At 40.2% G+C, this 12,947-nt stretch overlaps 1 protein-coding gene and 1 pseudogene across 2 annotated transcripts in view; both read left to right on the top strand.

Annotated features, from left to right (window-relative positions):
* Positions 1-12,947, top strand: part of LOC310786564 (histone H3.2 pseudogene) — a 383,278-nt pseudogene that overhangs the window by 206,142 nt on the left and 164,189 nt on the right. The window lies entirely within an intron of this gene.
* Positions 1-12,947, top strand: part of LOC310786967 (NLR family CARD domain-containing protein 3-like) — a gene marked incomplete at both ends in the record, with an annotated part of 39,138 nt that overhangs the window by 8,807 nt on the left and 17,384 nt on the right. The gene's annotated exons all lie outside the window — the stretch shown is intronic.

Here is a 12,947-nt window from a genome sequence, read left to right as displayed (position 1 = left end):
CCCCCCATATCAGCAGCTCGCAGCGTTTTTTTTTATCTCGGCCAAAATACAATTTGGACCATTAAGCAACTACTAAACTAGCCTAATATTTCTTCACACCGGAGCCCATTTTCACAATCTCAATCAATCTCTGACTCGCCCATATGATGTTTGCATCATATCAACTAGTTGCTTGCGAGTTTAATTTCCACCTAGCAACAGCCAATGCGACTTCCGCATCACGCATCTATGACACGAAGGAGAGATGCGCGTCCCTCCCTGATGCAATGACAGGAAACCCCTCCCCTTTATAAGCCAGTAGGATAGTCAGCTGACATTTTTGATCTCGGCCAAAATGCATTTTGGCCCATTTTAGGATCTGAAACTAGTATTTTGTTAACAGCGGCGACCATTTTCACTGTCTACAGATTCCTCTGACTCACCCATAGAGACCCAGGCTTCCCCTGCCAGCCCATCCCATCCCATCCCCCACGTTTTATTTGTCTATTACCATGGCCGGTGTTCTGTCGATTTCACAATCACCTCCGTTTATAATAAACTTGTTTGTTTTTGACCGTCAGGTGGGCGTTCCCGGCAGCACGTAACACCCCTTGAAAGCTACGAATAGCGGCGAGATCAGGTGGGCGTTCCCGGCAGCACGTAACGCCCCTTGAAAAGCTATGATTAGCAACGAGTGAACACACAGTTTTTTCCTCCCATGCCCCACTTATATCCTTTGCGTGCCTGTCAAGGCCATCTTATACCAATGTATCCACCATTCAAATATTCCATAATTGCATGTTGTGCATGCAAATATTCCATAATTGCATGTTGTGCAGGCTATCTTATACTAATGTATTGCTGTTAGGCATAGCAATTCTGTCAAATATTCTGTAGATTCCCTACGCGCAACACACACACACACACACACACACACACACAGCCAGCCACAAACACAGCCACAAACATAGCGCGCGTTAGATTGTGGGCAGGTTTTCTCATTGAAACATTCCAGTCAACTTCATCATTCATGTGTGATATTATGTATTTTCCCATGTTTTTTTCCCACTCCGGATCCAATTGTGATGTGACATCACCATGATGTTTTTTGATAGGCTATAAGCCTATTAAGCTTTGAACTAAATATGATCAATACAGATTGAGGTGGATTGAATAGCTACAGACTGTTTTCCAATTGAAAACGATTGAATACAGACTATGGTGTATGACTATGCCGTTTGCCCGTCTCTCAACCAGACCAGAGTTTCCCAGCATACACTAGTGTGTTTCAACACTGTGTTTTTGGAGATTACGTATGTGCTACGCGATATTAGTTATCTGCAATGTTATGTGATGACTACTAGAGTTTGTACCCATGTGAACTACATTGCTTTACGTTGTAAAATGTTGGCACCATAGGTGACATGAGTTAACATGTTCTAAATGCAGTTCTCTGCCTGAAATGCTACTAATCAAATGGCTTGCTACAATCCTATGCAGGCTGTAAGACGAACAACCCCCTCTCTTATGACAACCCAAACCCCGGATATCCGTGACCTACGGGTATTATTTCAAAATATGGAATATGGAACGTGAACAAACATCTTAGTTTTATGTATCTGTATTTTATATGATTATTTTAATAGTTACTAACTATTAATAGTAACTAACTAGTCCTCCACACAGAATTGGTTAATTTACTGTGAGACTTTATGTTTTGTAGACAAGCACCAAGTATATATATATATATATATATATATAATAATAATAATAATAATGGTATATAATAATAATAATCTTTGTAATACAATTGTTATAAAATTAAAACGTATATCACACTTACAATATGTTTGTTGTATGTATTACAACTTAATTCAACTTTGTCTCTCCCCACCTCTCCTCTTCTCTCCTCTCCACACCTCACCCCCTCCTATCTCCTCTCCTCTTCTCTCCCCTCCTCTCCTCTCCTCTCTTCTCTTCTCTCCTCTCCTCACCTCACGTCTCCTCTCGTCTCCTCACCTCTCCCCTCTCCTCTCTTCTCCTCTCCTTACAAGCCTATAGATGAGGGATTTCAGACAATGTGTCCATTGTTACAATATTGTCAACAAAAATAGCACTAGTCTAAATAACATAACTTAATTCAACTTTTCTCACTACACTTTCCAAACATTAACACACATCAAACACAACAACTCTTTTCTTACTACACATTCCAAACATTAACACACATCAAACACAACAACTATTTTCTTACTACACATTCCAAACATTAACACACATCAAACACAACAACTCTTTTCTTACTACACATTCCAAACATTAACACACATCAAACACAACAACTCTTTCCCACTACACTTTCCAAACATTAACACACATCAAACACAACAACTCTTTCTTACTACACTTTCCAAACATTAACACACATCAAACACAACAACTCTTTCTTACTACACTTTCCAAACATTAACACACACATCAAACACAACAACTCTTTCTTACTACACTTTCCAAACATTAACACACATCAAACACAACAACTCTTTCCCACTACACTTTCCAAACATTAACACACATCAAACACAACAACTCTTTCCCACTACACTTTCCAAACATTAACACACATCAAACACAACAACTCTTTCTTACTACACTTTCCAAACATTAACACACATCAAACACAACAACTCTTTCTTACTACACTTTCCAAACATTAACACACATCAAACACAACAACTCTTTCCCACTACACTTTCCAAATGTTAACACACATCAAACACAACAACTCTTTCTTACTACACTTACCAAACATTAACACACACCAAACACAACAACTCTTTCCCACTACACTTTCCAAACATTAACACACATCAAACACAACAACTCTTTCCCACTACACTTTCCAAACATTAGGCGTTTCTAAGATGTGGGGTCAATATCAATCTAGAATCTAGATTGATTTGATTCACTAATTTGGCGTTCTCTCATGTAAAATATCCAACATCCAATATCCAGAAGTAGTGATTACTACACAGAAGTAACTTTAGTTCCACCATTTGCTATTTGCTTCAAACATAATTTGGATCAGTTGTAACTTTGACCATTTCTAACAATTTCTAGACAGTGAATTTACACAAGCACTTGAGTGAAATTCATAGTACCTATAGGGACTGTGATTGAATGAACGCAGATTGTCAGATTTGTATACCAAACCCTTATCCTGGTGCCTGCAAGGGTCGTCTGTACCACTAATGTCAGCCACTATGTGTTACAATATTGGGCTGGTTTCATACACCTGGCCCAAAAGTACATACATACATACATGTGTGCTGCATATATCCATATATGCCTCTACCGTATGGGTTAGTCATAATAGTCAAACATGGTTTTTCATGTTCTGACTTGCTGAAATGTGTGCTGCATATATACATGTTAGTTACACATAATAGTCAAACAGGGGTTTTCATGTTCTGATGTGCTGAAATGTTTTACACGTCACGTAAAACAGTTTTTAAAACAGTTAATTAGCCTATACAATGTGTAATTTCAGGTTATTGTAAGTTATTGCATAGTTGCAATCTTTCATACTTGCATACTTACAAGTGGGTTGTTTTTAATGGCATGTGATTTGCGGTTCTAATTACCCAATGTGTAATTTCAGGTGATTGTAAGTGTGTCATACATACCTACAAGCCTTCATATCAGTTGGCTGTGTCAATGATTTTCTTCCTCACACCTCTTGGTGTGTCATCATTGTCTTTGTCAGGCTTAGAAGCAATGTCTAAACAGTAAACAGTTTATGACAAGTGGTGGCAGCATGCTATGCTACTACACAAGACGTGTTATGGTACATAAATAATATGTAGCGTGTAATAATCTGTAGAACTCTGTCAGAGTTCTACTCTGTCATTATTTTTACATTTGACTTTGAGAACTATGATGAACTGTTAGTCTCTGTACTGATGTACAAAAGTAACAAGATTGAGGTTGTGAAATCTTCAACCGGAATAAAAAACTGGATATAATATAACTGAATCAGTTAGGCCAAACTATTATCAGTCAGGTCGGTAATGACCGGGGGAAATTATATGAGTATTGTCCATTGTGTGTATGATACAACTTTGTTTATCATTCTGCCCCCTCACACTATACAGTCTGTATTTAACTCAACACACTGTACCTGCCCCTTGACCTCGGAGGGGAAGAAAGGATATTGTCAAGGATAGTGTCAACGGGCCTGAGGCAAGGTGTGGTGATCACAAGCATTGGCATAAATATTGTGGTAAATTAAATTGATAAATTGGTTAAGCAAAGCAAGCAATGCTTTTGCAATGAAGTTTGTAAGATGTATTTTACAAGATATTTTCTGAGATTTGGTTATATTAACTTATTATTTATATTATTATTCTAATTATTATTATTCTAATTATTATCTACTATTATTCTAATTATCATCTACTATTATTCTAATTATTATATTATTATATTATTATTATTATTAGGGGTTATTATGTATATTAACTATACATATTAAAGTATAGATGATTGTTTTGCCCACCTTATTTGGTTGCCTTATCAAAACAAATGTATAGCATGTTAAAGTTTTAAATAAAGTCAAGTCAAATCCAACAGGTCTTAATGTCAATTAATTTAGCTTTAACGTGTTTTGTGAAACACACACACACCCACACATTGACCCCTCTCATATATACGTAACTGCCTATAACTGTACATATATTGGTAACGCTTTACAATACTGGTGCAAACATGTGCATGAATGCATGCTTAACTCATGATGAATTAAGCCATTAATTGATGCTTACCGCATCATCAACTAATGAAAGGTATGTTTGATGAACACACCGAGTCATATATGAATTACTATTAATTAAGTAGGCTATGCCTATATCATCATAGTTAATTCCTCATCAACACATACATTAACACACTGTGTTCAATAATACCGTAATTCATGTGTTAATTACCACTATTAATGTCACTTTTCCCCAACCAATCTGCATTTTCCTTCCTTCTTAGCTATGTTTTATTCCTGCTGTAATTTGCCCTGTTTTTAATATATGTTCTTATTACGTGAAACTGTTTTTATATGCACTGTAAGGCGACCTTGGGTGTTCTGAAAGGCGCCTCCAAATAAAATGTATTATTATTATTATTAGCCTACTATCGACATCCAGCTCCCTGCAACCGGAACTTTAGCGTTACCAGACCGCAATGCCGATAGCCCACATCAGAACCAGCTGAGCGAGGCGGTGTGCAGCGTGTCAGGGACCGGCTGGATCTAACCTCTCCCAGCCATTAGCTTGTTCATCATGGGCATTCCTTCCTCTTCGAAGCTTGGTCCACTGCAGGGACGCAGAACATGTGGCCGGTGTTTTGTGCCTATCTTACCGGGTGTCTACCGCGTTGATACCAGCGGTGGAAATGGGCCATGCACGACCCAGCAGGCCAGCCACCCTCTACCACTACCCAGGCTAAGAGCCTCTCTCCCGGCCCGACACCCAGGGCAGCCCCCCTACTACCACCACCCATCCAGTCGCCTGCACCCGGGAAATCGATTGAGTTTCCCCCGTTGCATAACGAAGACGGGATGCGCTAGCCACGCTCCTCCTTGTCCGAGCTAGCCTGGTAAACCAAATGAAATGTGAGTTCACGTGACGGGCTGGTTTACCAGGCTATGTCCGAGCGACATCTCAGGGAAAACATACTCGACTTCGGGGAAAGAGAGTTCTCTTTGTTTGACCGGTGCCTAGCTGGCTGGAAAGAGAGGCGTTCGGGGTGCAGCGGAGTCGCCTCTGCTGTTTACGGTAGTTTGTCAGTGGTGGTGGCCTGGCGGAGACACTGGCGCTATATGTATGACTGGGAAGCGTGTGTTTATGGGCGAACTGTGCTGTAGTCTATGATACTATCAGTAGGCTATCATTCTGATTACTTGTTACTAGTGTAGTAGTGTAGGCTACGCTATTTTATGGAGGTTCCTCTCGTGGCTCAGGCTGATCGAGTGATTGATGCTTGGTGCTCACGGGTAAACTCAAATTGACAGTAGCCTAAAAGAGCCCATGTGTTTACCCAATCTGTCATCCGCTGCATGTATCTTTGGGATTTGCCCCTGGTAATCCGAAATAGGCTAAAAGCGCACTGTGAGCGTGCTATTTGTTTGACATCCTGACCTGCAACATGTTCTCATATCAGACACCATTGTAGCTGGGCCACTGTCAAGGTAACCACGAGAAAACATATTGTTTCCGGCCAAGACTTTCAGAATAAAAGTCGAAATTCATGTTGTAACCAGCTACGCAGTACTGAGCTCTGCGTGCTTTTATTTTTGATGGCAGGCTGAGGCAACGGAAGTAATTGTTTGTGTGCCATGTCTTTCTTGACACTTATCCTCGTGGTCGAGAGCAACTAGCTGGGTTGCACAAGGTGGTGTTCGTTTTGCAAATATCAACAGCTGCCTCCGTGTTCTTATTCTACAAAGAGTACAAACTGCAAAGAGTCGGTCACAGTGGTGGTGGCAGTGTCGAATGGATACCAATCGCAAGAGGAACGAGCGGGTTTGTTAGAGTTTCAGGTAGCTAGCCGTAGCAATTTAGCTAGCTTGTGGCTTGCTTAGCTAGCTTGTTTGTTGTGTGTGCGTGCATGGTGGGGGCCTGTCGCTACAGTCACGTTGGTTCGGGAAGTGAAGAGCAACACAAGTGAAAAAGGACGAGAGCTGGACCCGCCGGAGAGATCGAGCAACGCGGGCCGTGGGGAGGAGAGGGGAGAGGCCAGACTGTTTCCCCCAGCTGATACAGACAAGGGGCACTGGAGAGCGAGTCCTTGCTCCAGGGCAGACTTTGGGGGGACATGTTCACAAACTTGATAAATAAATGTGCTTTTATAACTCCAATGATGGTCTTCACTGATTACCTATATATTTTGAATTGTTCTCATGACTATACTGTATAAAAGTGATTTCATGATCAGCATCAGCTAATGATTTGTGAGGATATCATTATGTCGTGACTTTACAATATGTGGCACAAAACTATTAATTAATACATAAGTATGTTGTGACTTTACTATTTGTGGCACATAACAATTAATTAATACATAAGTATGTCGTGACTTTACTAAATGTGGCACATAACTATTAATTAATACATAATGATATAGGCACTTGTGAGGCACAACACTTAACTCATACATATATATGTGGTTCTTGGCATATAGAGCCTACAAGACATACATCCAGTGTTTGATGTCTGTTGGAGATGCACAGTGGATACAACGTCAGAGAATGTGTTGGAGTTGGTCTGGTTCGGGGCTACTACACGCATAGCCTATATCAGAGCAGCAACATCGGAATGATAGCTACTACAGCTGCTGAAATAGCCGTACCCGGCTAAGAGGTTCTGAAGGGGTCTCGGCCGGAGGTGTGGGACCCAGGCAAGGTGAGGGGCAGGGCGGGTAGGGGTTGGGTGGTGGTAGCCTGGGTAAACCCAGCCCCCAGTGACCTCGACCTGCTCTCAGACAGACCCTGGGCTGCCCTGGGTGTCGGGCCGGGAGAGAGGCTCTTAGCCTGGGGGTGGCTGGCCTGCTGGGTCGTGCATTTAGACACCCGGTAAGATAGGCACAAAACACCGGCCACATGTTCTGTGGACCAAGCTTCGAAGAGGAAGGAATGCCCATGATGAACGAGGTGAAATGGCTGGGAGAGGTTAGATCCAGCCGGTCCCTGACACGCTGCACACCGCCTCGCTCAGCTGGTTCGGATTGTGGGCTATCGGCATTGCGGTCTGGTAACGCTAAAGTTCCGGTTGCAGGGAGCCAGATGTCGATAGTGGTAATTAACACATGAATTACGGTATTATTGAACACAGTGTGTTAATGTATGTGTTGATGAGGAATTAACTATGATGATATAGGCATAGCCTACTTAATTAATAGTAATTCATATATGACTCGGTGTGTTCATCAAACATACCTTTCATTAGTTGATGATGCGATAAGCATCAATTAATGGCTTAATTCATCATGAGTTAAGCATGCATTCATGCACATGTTTGCACCAGTATTGTAAAGTGTTACCCATATATTCCTTTCACACACACACACACACACACTTTTCAAAATAGACACTCTTTCATATTGTGATTCATAGTGATTCTTGTTTGTTTTATGTGATCCCGGTTTTTAAGCAAACCGGATCCAGTTTCCTTGTATGTGTACATCCTGTACAAGGTACATCCTGTACAAGGTACATACTACATTGGAGTCAATGATTCACAGATGTATCAAACAAATGTATGTTTTACTGATACAAATGACCAAATTACCACAAATTCAACATGTAATGCCATTTTCTCAATAATTTTGGTCAAAACATTTGGTGTGACCCAGATCAGTCCTTGTAACGAGGACCTTGTTATCACTGGTGTATATCCAGACTTGGCACATTGGATGTGCCCAAGATCAGACATTGTAATGAGGACCTTGTTATCACTGGCGTATAGCCAGACTTGGCACATTTGGGGTGCCTCAGGTCAGTCCTTGTAATGACTTGATCAAAAATATTACAGACAATATATATATATATATATATATATAGTAAATATAATTGTATAATATATTCAAAGTATTGTTAATTGTTAATTATTATTATTCAAAAAACCTGAAAATACTGTAAATACTGTAAATAAACTAAACTAAAACTAAAACTTGGAACTTGTACTGTGTGTTAATTTAATGTGTTTTTGAAACACACATACATATAAAATCTCAAGTGAGATTTTTGAGAAAGAAAAAAGAAAGCCGCGCCCCCTTTCTACCGGAAAAAAAATTCAAGTGGTGCATGTTACAGCCAAACTTTCTGGATGACATTCGAACTATCCCAAAGAACCGGTTGGAGAATGCTGGCGTCCTGGAGACAATAGATCACATACGACAAACCTACGGCGACAGATACACCCCGGGCATAACCGTACATGTTTTACGGATGATCAAAAGGGGCGATTTAGCCGAACGTATAACACCAATCTCTCTCAGACACCCCTATACAGCTATATGAACACGCCCTCCATCTTACTTTTTCTTCACATTTGTTCACATTTGTTCTCTAACAAATTCCGGTCAGCGCCATTTTTGATGATCTCCTCCCATAGCCCTACGCCACGCCCTCCCCTAGACCTAGCTCCTCCTCCTCATCACAACATAAGGATAAAAGAGACGGATTCAAAAGAGACTTATACCATTTTACACAATAAAAAAGACAGATACCATCATCATGGAGACCCCGTCGCCGTCACCATTGTCCTTCATTACAACTCACAGCCACTCTGATTCGGCGGAAGAAGAAGAGTTGAACCGTCTGATGTACGGATGGTCCCCGTCGTCGTCACTCTTGTTCTTCATTACCCCACCTTTGTCACCGGAAGACCTTCCTTCTCCTCCGAACTCGCCCCTGACTCTGGACCAGCCAGATGGACTGCTCAGTTTTACTTTTCTGAACATTATAAAAGCCTGCACCAGCATGCTACCCCTTCAAGAGTGCAGGATGCTTCGGAAGCTTTTCTGCATGAACGGAGGAAATATAAATACAAACATGTAACTTGTATAATGTGCCAATAAAAATAAAATGTATTCTCATCATAATCTGGTTTTTCCTTAATAATAATGTTGTACAAATGTCTGTTGTAATGAAATAATGAATAACATTATTACACAATATAATCCTAATGTTAATTTAAAATTAAATATTCCTCTAAATATCTAGATATTGCTCCTCTAATATATAAGTTGCAGACTCTCATTGTTCAACATTGTACATACACAGCCTCCATTTACCCTTGGGAACTGGTCACGGGCTAGGGTTGGAGTTTGAGTCAGGGTTTGGGTCAGGCATTTCCAGAGGTTTGGGGTATCGACGGCAAAACAACGCAGAAAAGAGTTATTTCTTTTTTATTATCTTTATTGTTTATTTGAACAGGGACAGTATTCAATAAACATATTGCATATAAAAATATTGGCACCACAGGTGCAAACCTACGTCACCAAATACACCATGGGCATAATCGTACAGTTACGCTGAGCTTCTCCTCCTTGCTCATCGGTCGCCGTCGCCACAGAGCCTGCGTCAGCCTGCGTCAGCTCTTTTCTTTTTCTTTTTTTCCGCTCGTAATGGAATCGGAAGTGCTGGCCCTGGTAAAAGTCGACAAAACATCCCATGTAACATGTACCGTCTCCTCGTTCCTCCTTCACCAGATAACACCCGCTATGGTTCACCTGGTCGGTGAACCGGCCATCCCGATTCAATGCCTCTTGAAGCTCTTCTCCCTTTAGCGCATACACTTGCACAGTCAGCTTTTCCCGCTGGGACATCTTCCTCAACACCTTGCTGTTTAGCATTTGGCGACCCTTGTCTTTCCACGTTACATTCACAAAGAATGTGCCGTAGCGAGCCAGCGGCTCGTCGGGGTACAACAGCTTGTCAGAATGCTTCGGTATGTCATCGAACTTAATCAGCTTGAGGGTGAGCGTTTCGCCAACATTGACTATGCCACAAGGAGCATGTGGCGCTAGCATGTTTCCATCCTCTCTGGTAATCAGAGGATACAACCCAGAGGGATTGGCGCCGATTCTCAGCTGCTGTATCGATTTCTCGATGGTACAGGGTTTTCGGCACGAACGTGACCACCTAGTGACGCTATTCTGCTTCCTAACGTAGAAGCTATGCATGTGGCATTTTTCATAGTTACATCCGTGTCCTTCCATGCATGCCATGCTTAGTAACGTGCAGAAATCGTATAGGGGCATGGCTACTTATACACAGCCAAACTCCTCCCCCTCAGCCAACGGGCCTCTTCTGTCAACGGGCCCTCCCCCATTTAGAGTAAAATTGACGACAAACATCGGATAATAAGAACAGTAAGAACAGTAAGAACACCGCAAGGCATCAGGTAGCAAGTAATACTCAAGCAAATTATCATATGTTATCTTATGTTAGTAGACACACATCACTATATAGCTACCATACATCTAACGTCCATAACATGGTGGACCATTTAACGTATTCAGATTTAACTCTGTATTCAGACCATTGGATTCAGCCAGAAAACCAGAGTACGTTATAGCGTTATAAATATAGTCACATTATAAACAGCTAACCAGCGCCGGGGTTAGATCAAAAATCGAGATAAATCAATATGGTCATTCAGTGCCGTTTTACTGCAATGCAAAGTAAGTAGCGTTAGTCGCTACATTAGCCAAAGTACCGGTAGTATCTGACTACCCATAATGCATTACGGCGATAAGGGAGACAGGGCAAATTCAGAAACTCCCCCGGCACCCGCTGGGGGGCCGCATTTCATTCAATTTAATTCATTCAACCCATCAAACGAAATGAAACAATATCCGGAAGTAAGCTTCATTTTGCTGTGTTAAAGTCAATGAGCTCCTTTTGGTCCATTAATATATACGTCAATGGTCTCCACCAAGCATGGTTAGGGTTTAGGGTTTAGGTTTTAGGGTTTAGGGTGGGACAGGATTTTTCAGAGGTTTGATTGTGGGACAGTGTGGGTAAATGCAATTACAATTACACAAACTGCTCGAGAAGAGTTGTTTTCCACGCAAAGTGTACTTTTAAAGTTAAAGTTTTTATAGAGACCAGTACAAAATAGCTTGTTTATAATAATAATGAACTTTTATTTGTATAGCACCTTTCATACATAAAATGCAACTCAAAGCGTTTTACACATGAAGAATAAACAAAGGTAAATCAGTAAATAATCAGTAAAACAGTGAAATTTATGTGTTGTAAAGTTATGTGACCTCTCTTCTTGGTTTTAGTTAAACTAATTTAACTAATTGTAGCCTGTCAGTATTACTACTATTACATTGGTCAGGGTGTTATGAAGAGTTTGATACGTTGCTTTGATAAGTACTTAGTTTACCACGTGCTATTTGGATAGCCAATTCAGTACCACGTTTCGCCTCTAGGTGTCAGGCATAATCACATATCTAGGAGGGGTTTATATACTTTATATATACTTTATATATATACTTTATATACTATAAACTTTTTTTTCTTTTCTCTTTTTTTTTTTTTTTTCTTTCTCAAAATCTCACTTGAGATTTTATATGTGGTTGTGTGTTTCAAAAACACATTAAATTAACACACAGTACAAGTTCCAAGTTTTAGTTTTAGTTTAGTTTATTTACAGTATTTACAGTATTTTCAGGTTTTTTGAATAATAATAATTAACAATTAACAATACTTTGAATATATTATACAATTATATTTACTATATATATATATATATATATATATATATTGTCTGTAATATTTTTGATCAAGTCATTACAAGGACTGACCTGAGGCACCCCAAATGTGCCAAGTCTGGCTATATGCCAGTGATAACAAGGTCCTCATTACAATGTCTGATCTTGGGCACATCCAATGTGCCAAGTCTGGATATACACCAGTGATAACAAGGTCCTCGTTACAAGGACTGATCTGGGTCACACCAAATGTTTTGACCAAAATTATTGAGAAAATGGCATTACATGTTGAATTTGTGGTAATTTGGTCATTTGTATCAGTAAAACATACATTTGTTTGATACATCTGTGAATCATTGACTCCAATGTAGTATGTACAGGATGTACCTTGTACAGGATGTACACATACAAGGAAACTGGATCCGGTTTGCTTAAAAACCGGGATCACATAAAACAAACAAGAATCACTATGAATCACAATATGAAAGAGTGTCTATTTTGAAAAGTGTGTGTGTGTGTGTGTGTGAAAGGAATATATGTACAGTTATAGGCAGTTACGTATATATGAGAGGGGTCAATGTGTGGGTGTGTGTGTGTTTCACAAAACACGTTAAAGCTAAATTAATTGACATTAAGACCTGTTGGATTTGACTTGACTTGACTTTATTTTAAACTTTAACATGCTATACATT

The sequence above is a fragment of the Poromitra crassiceps genome (assembly GCF_964638095.1).
Source record: "Poromitra crassiceps genome assembly, chromosome: 12".
In the NCBI taxonomy this organism is placed as follows: Eukaryota; Metazoa; Chordata; class Actinopteri; order Beryciformes; family Melamphaidae; genus Poromitra; species Poromitra crassiceps.
Note: the sequence above shows the minus strand (reverse complement) of the source record. Positions and strands in the feature narration are given on the sequence as shown.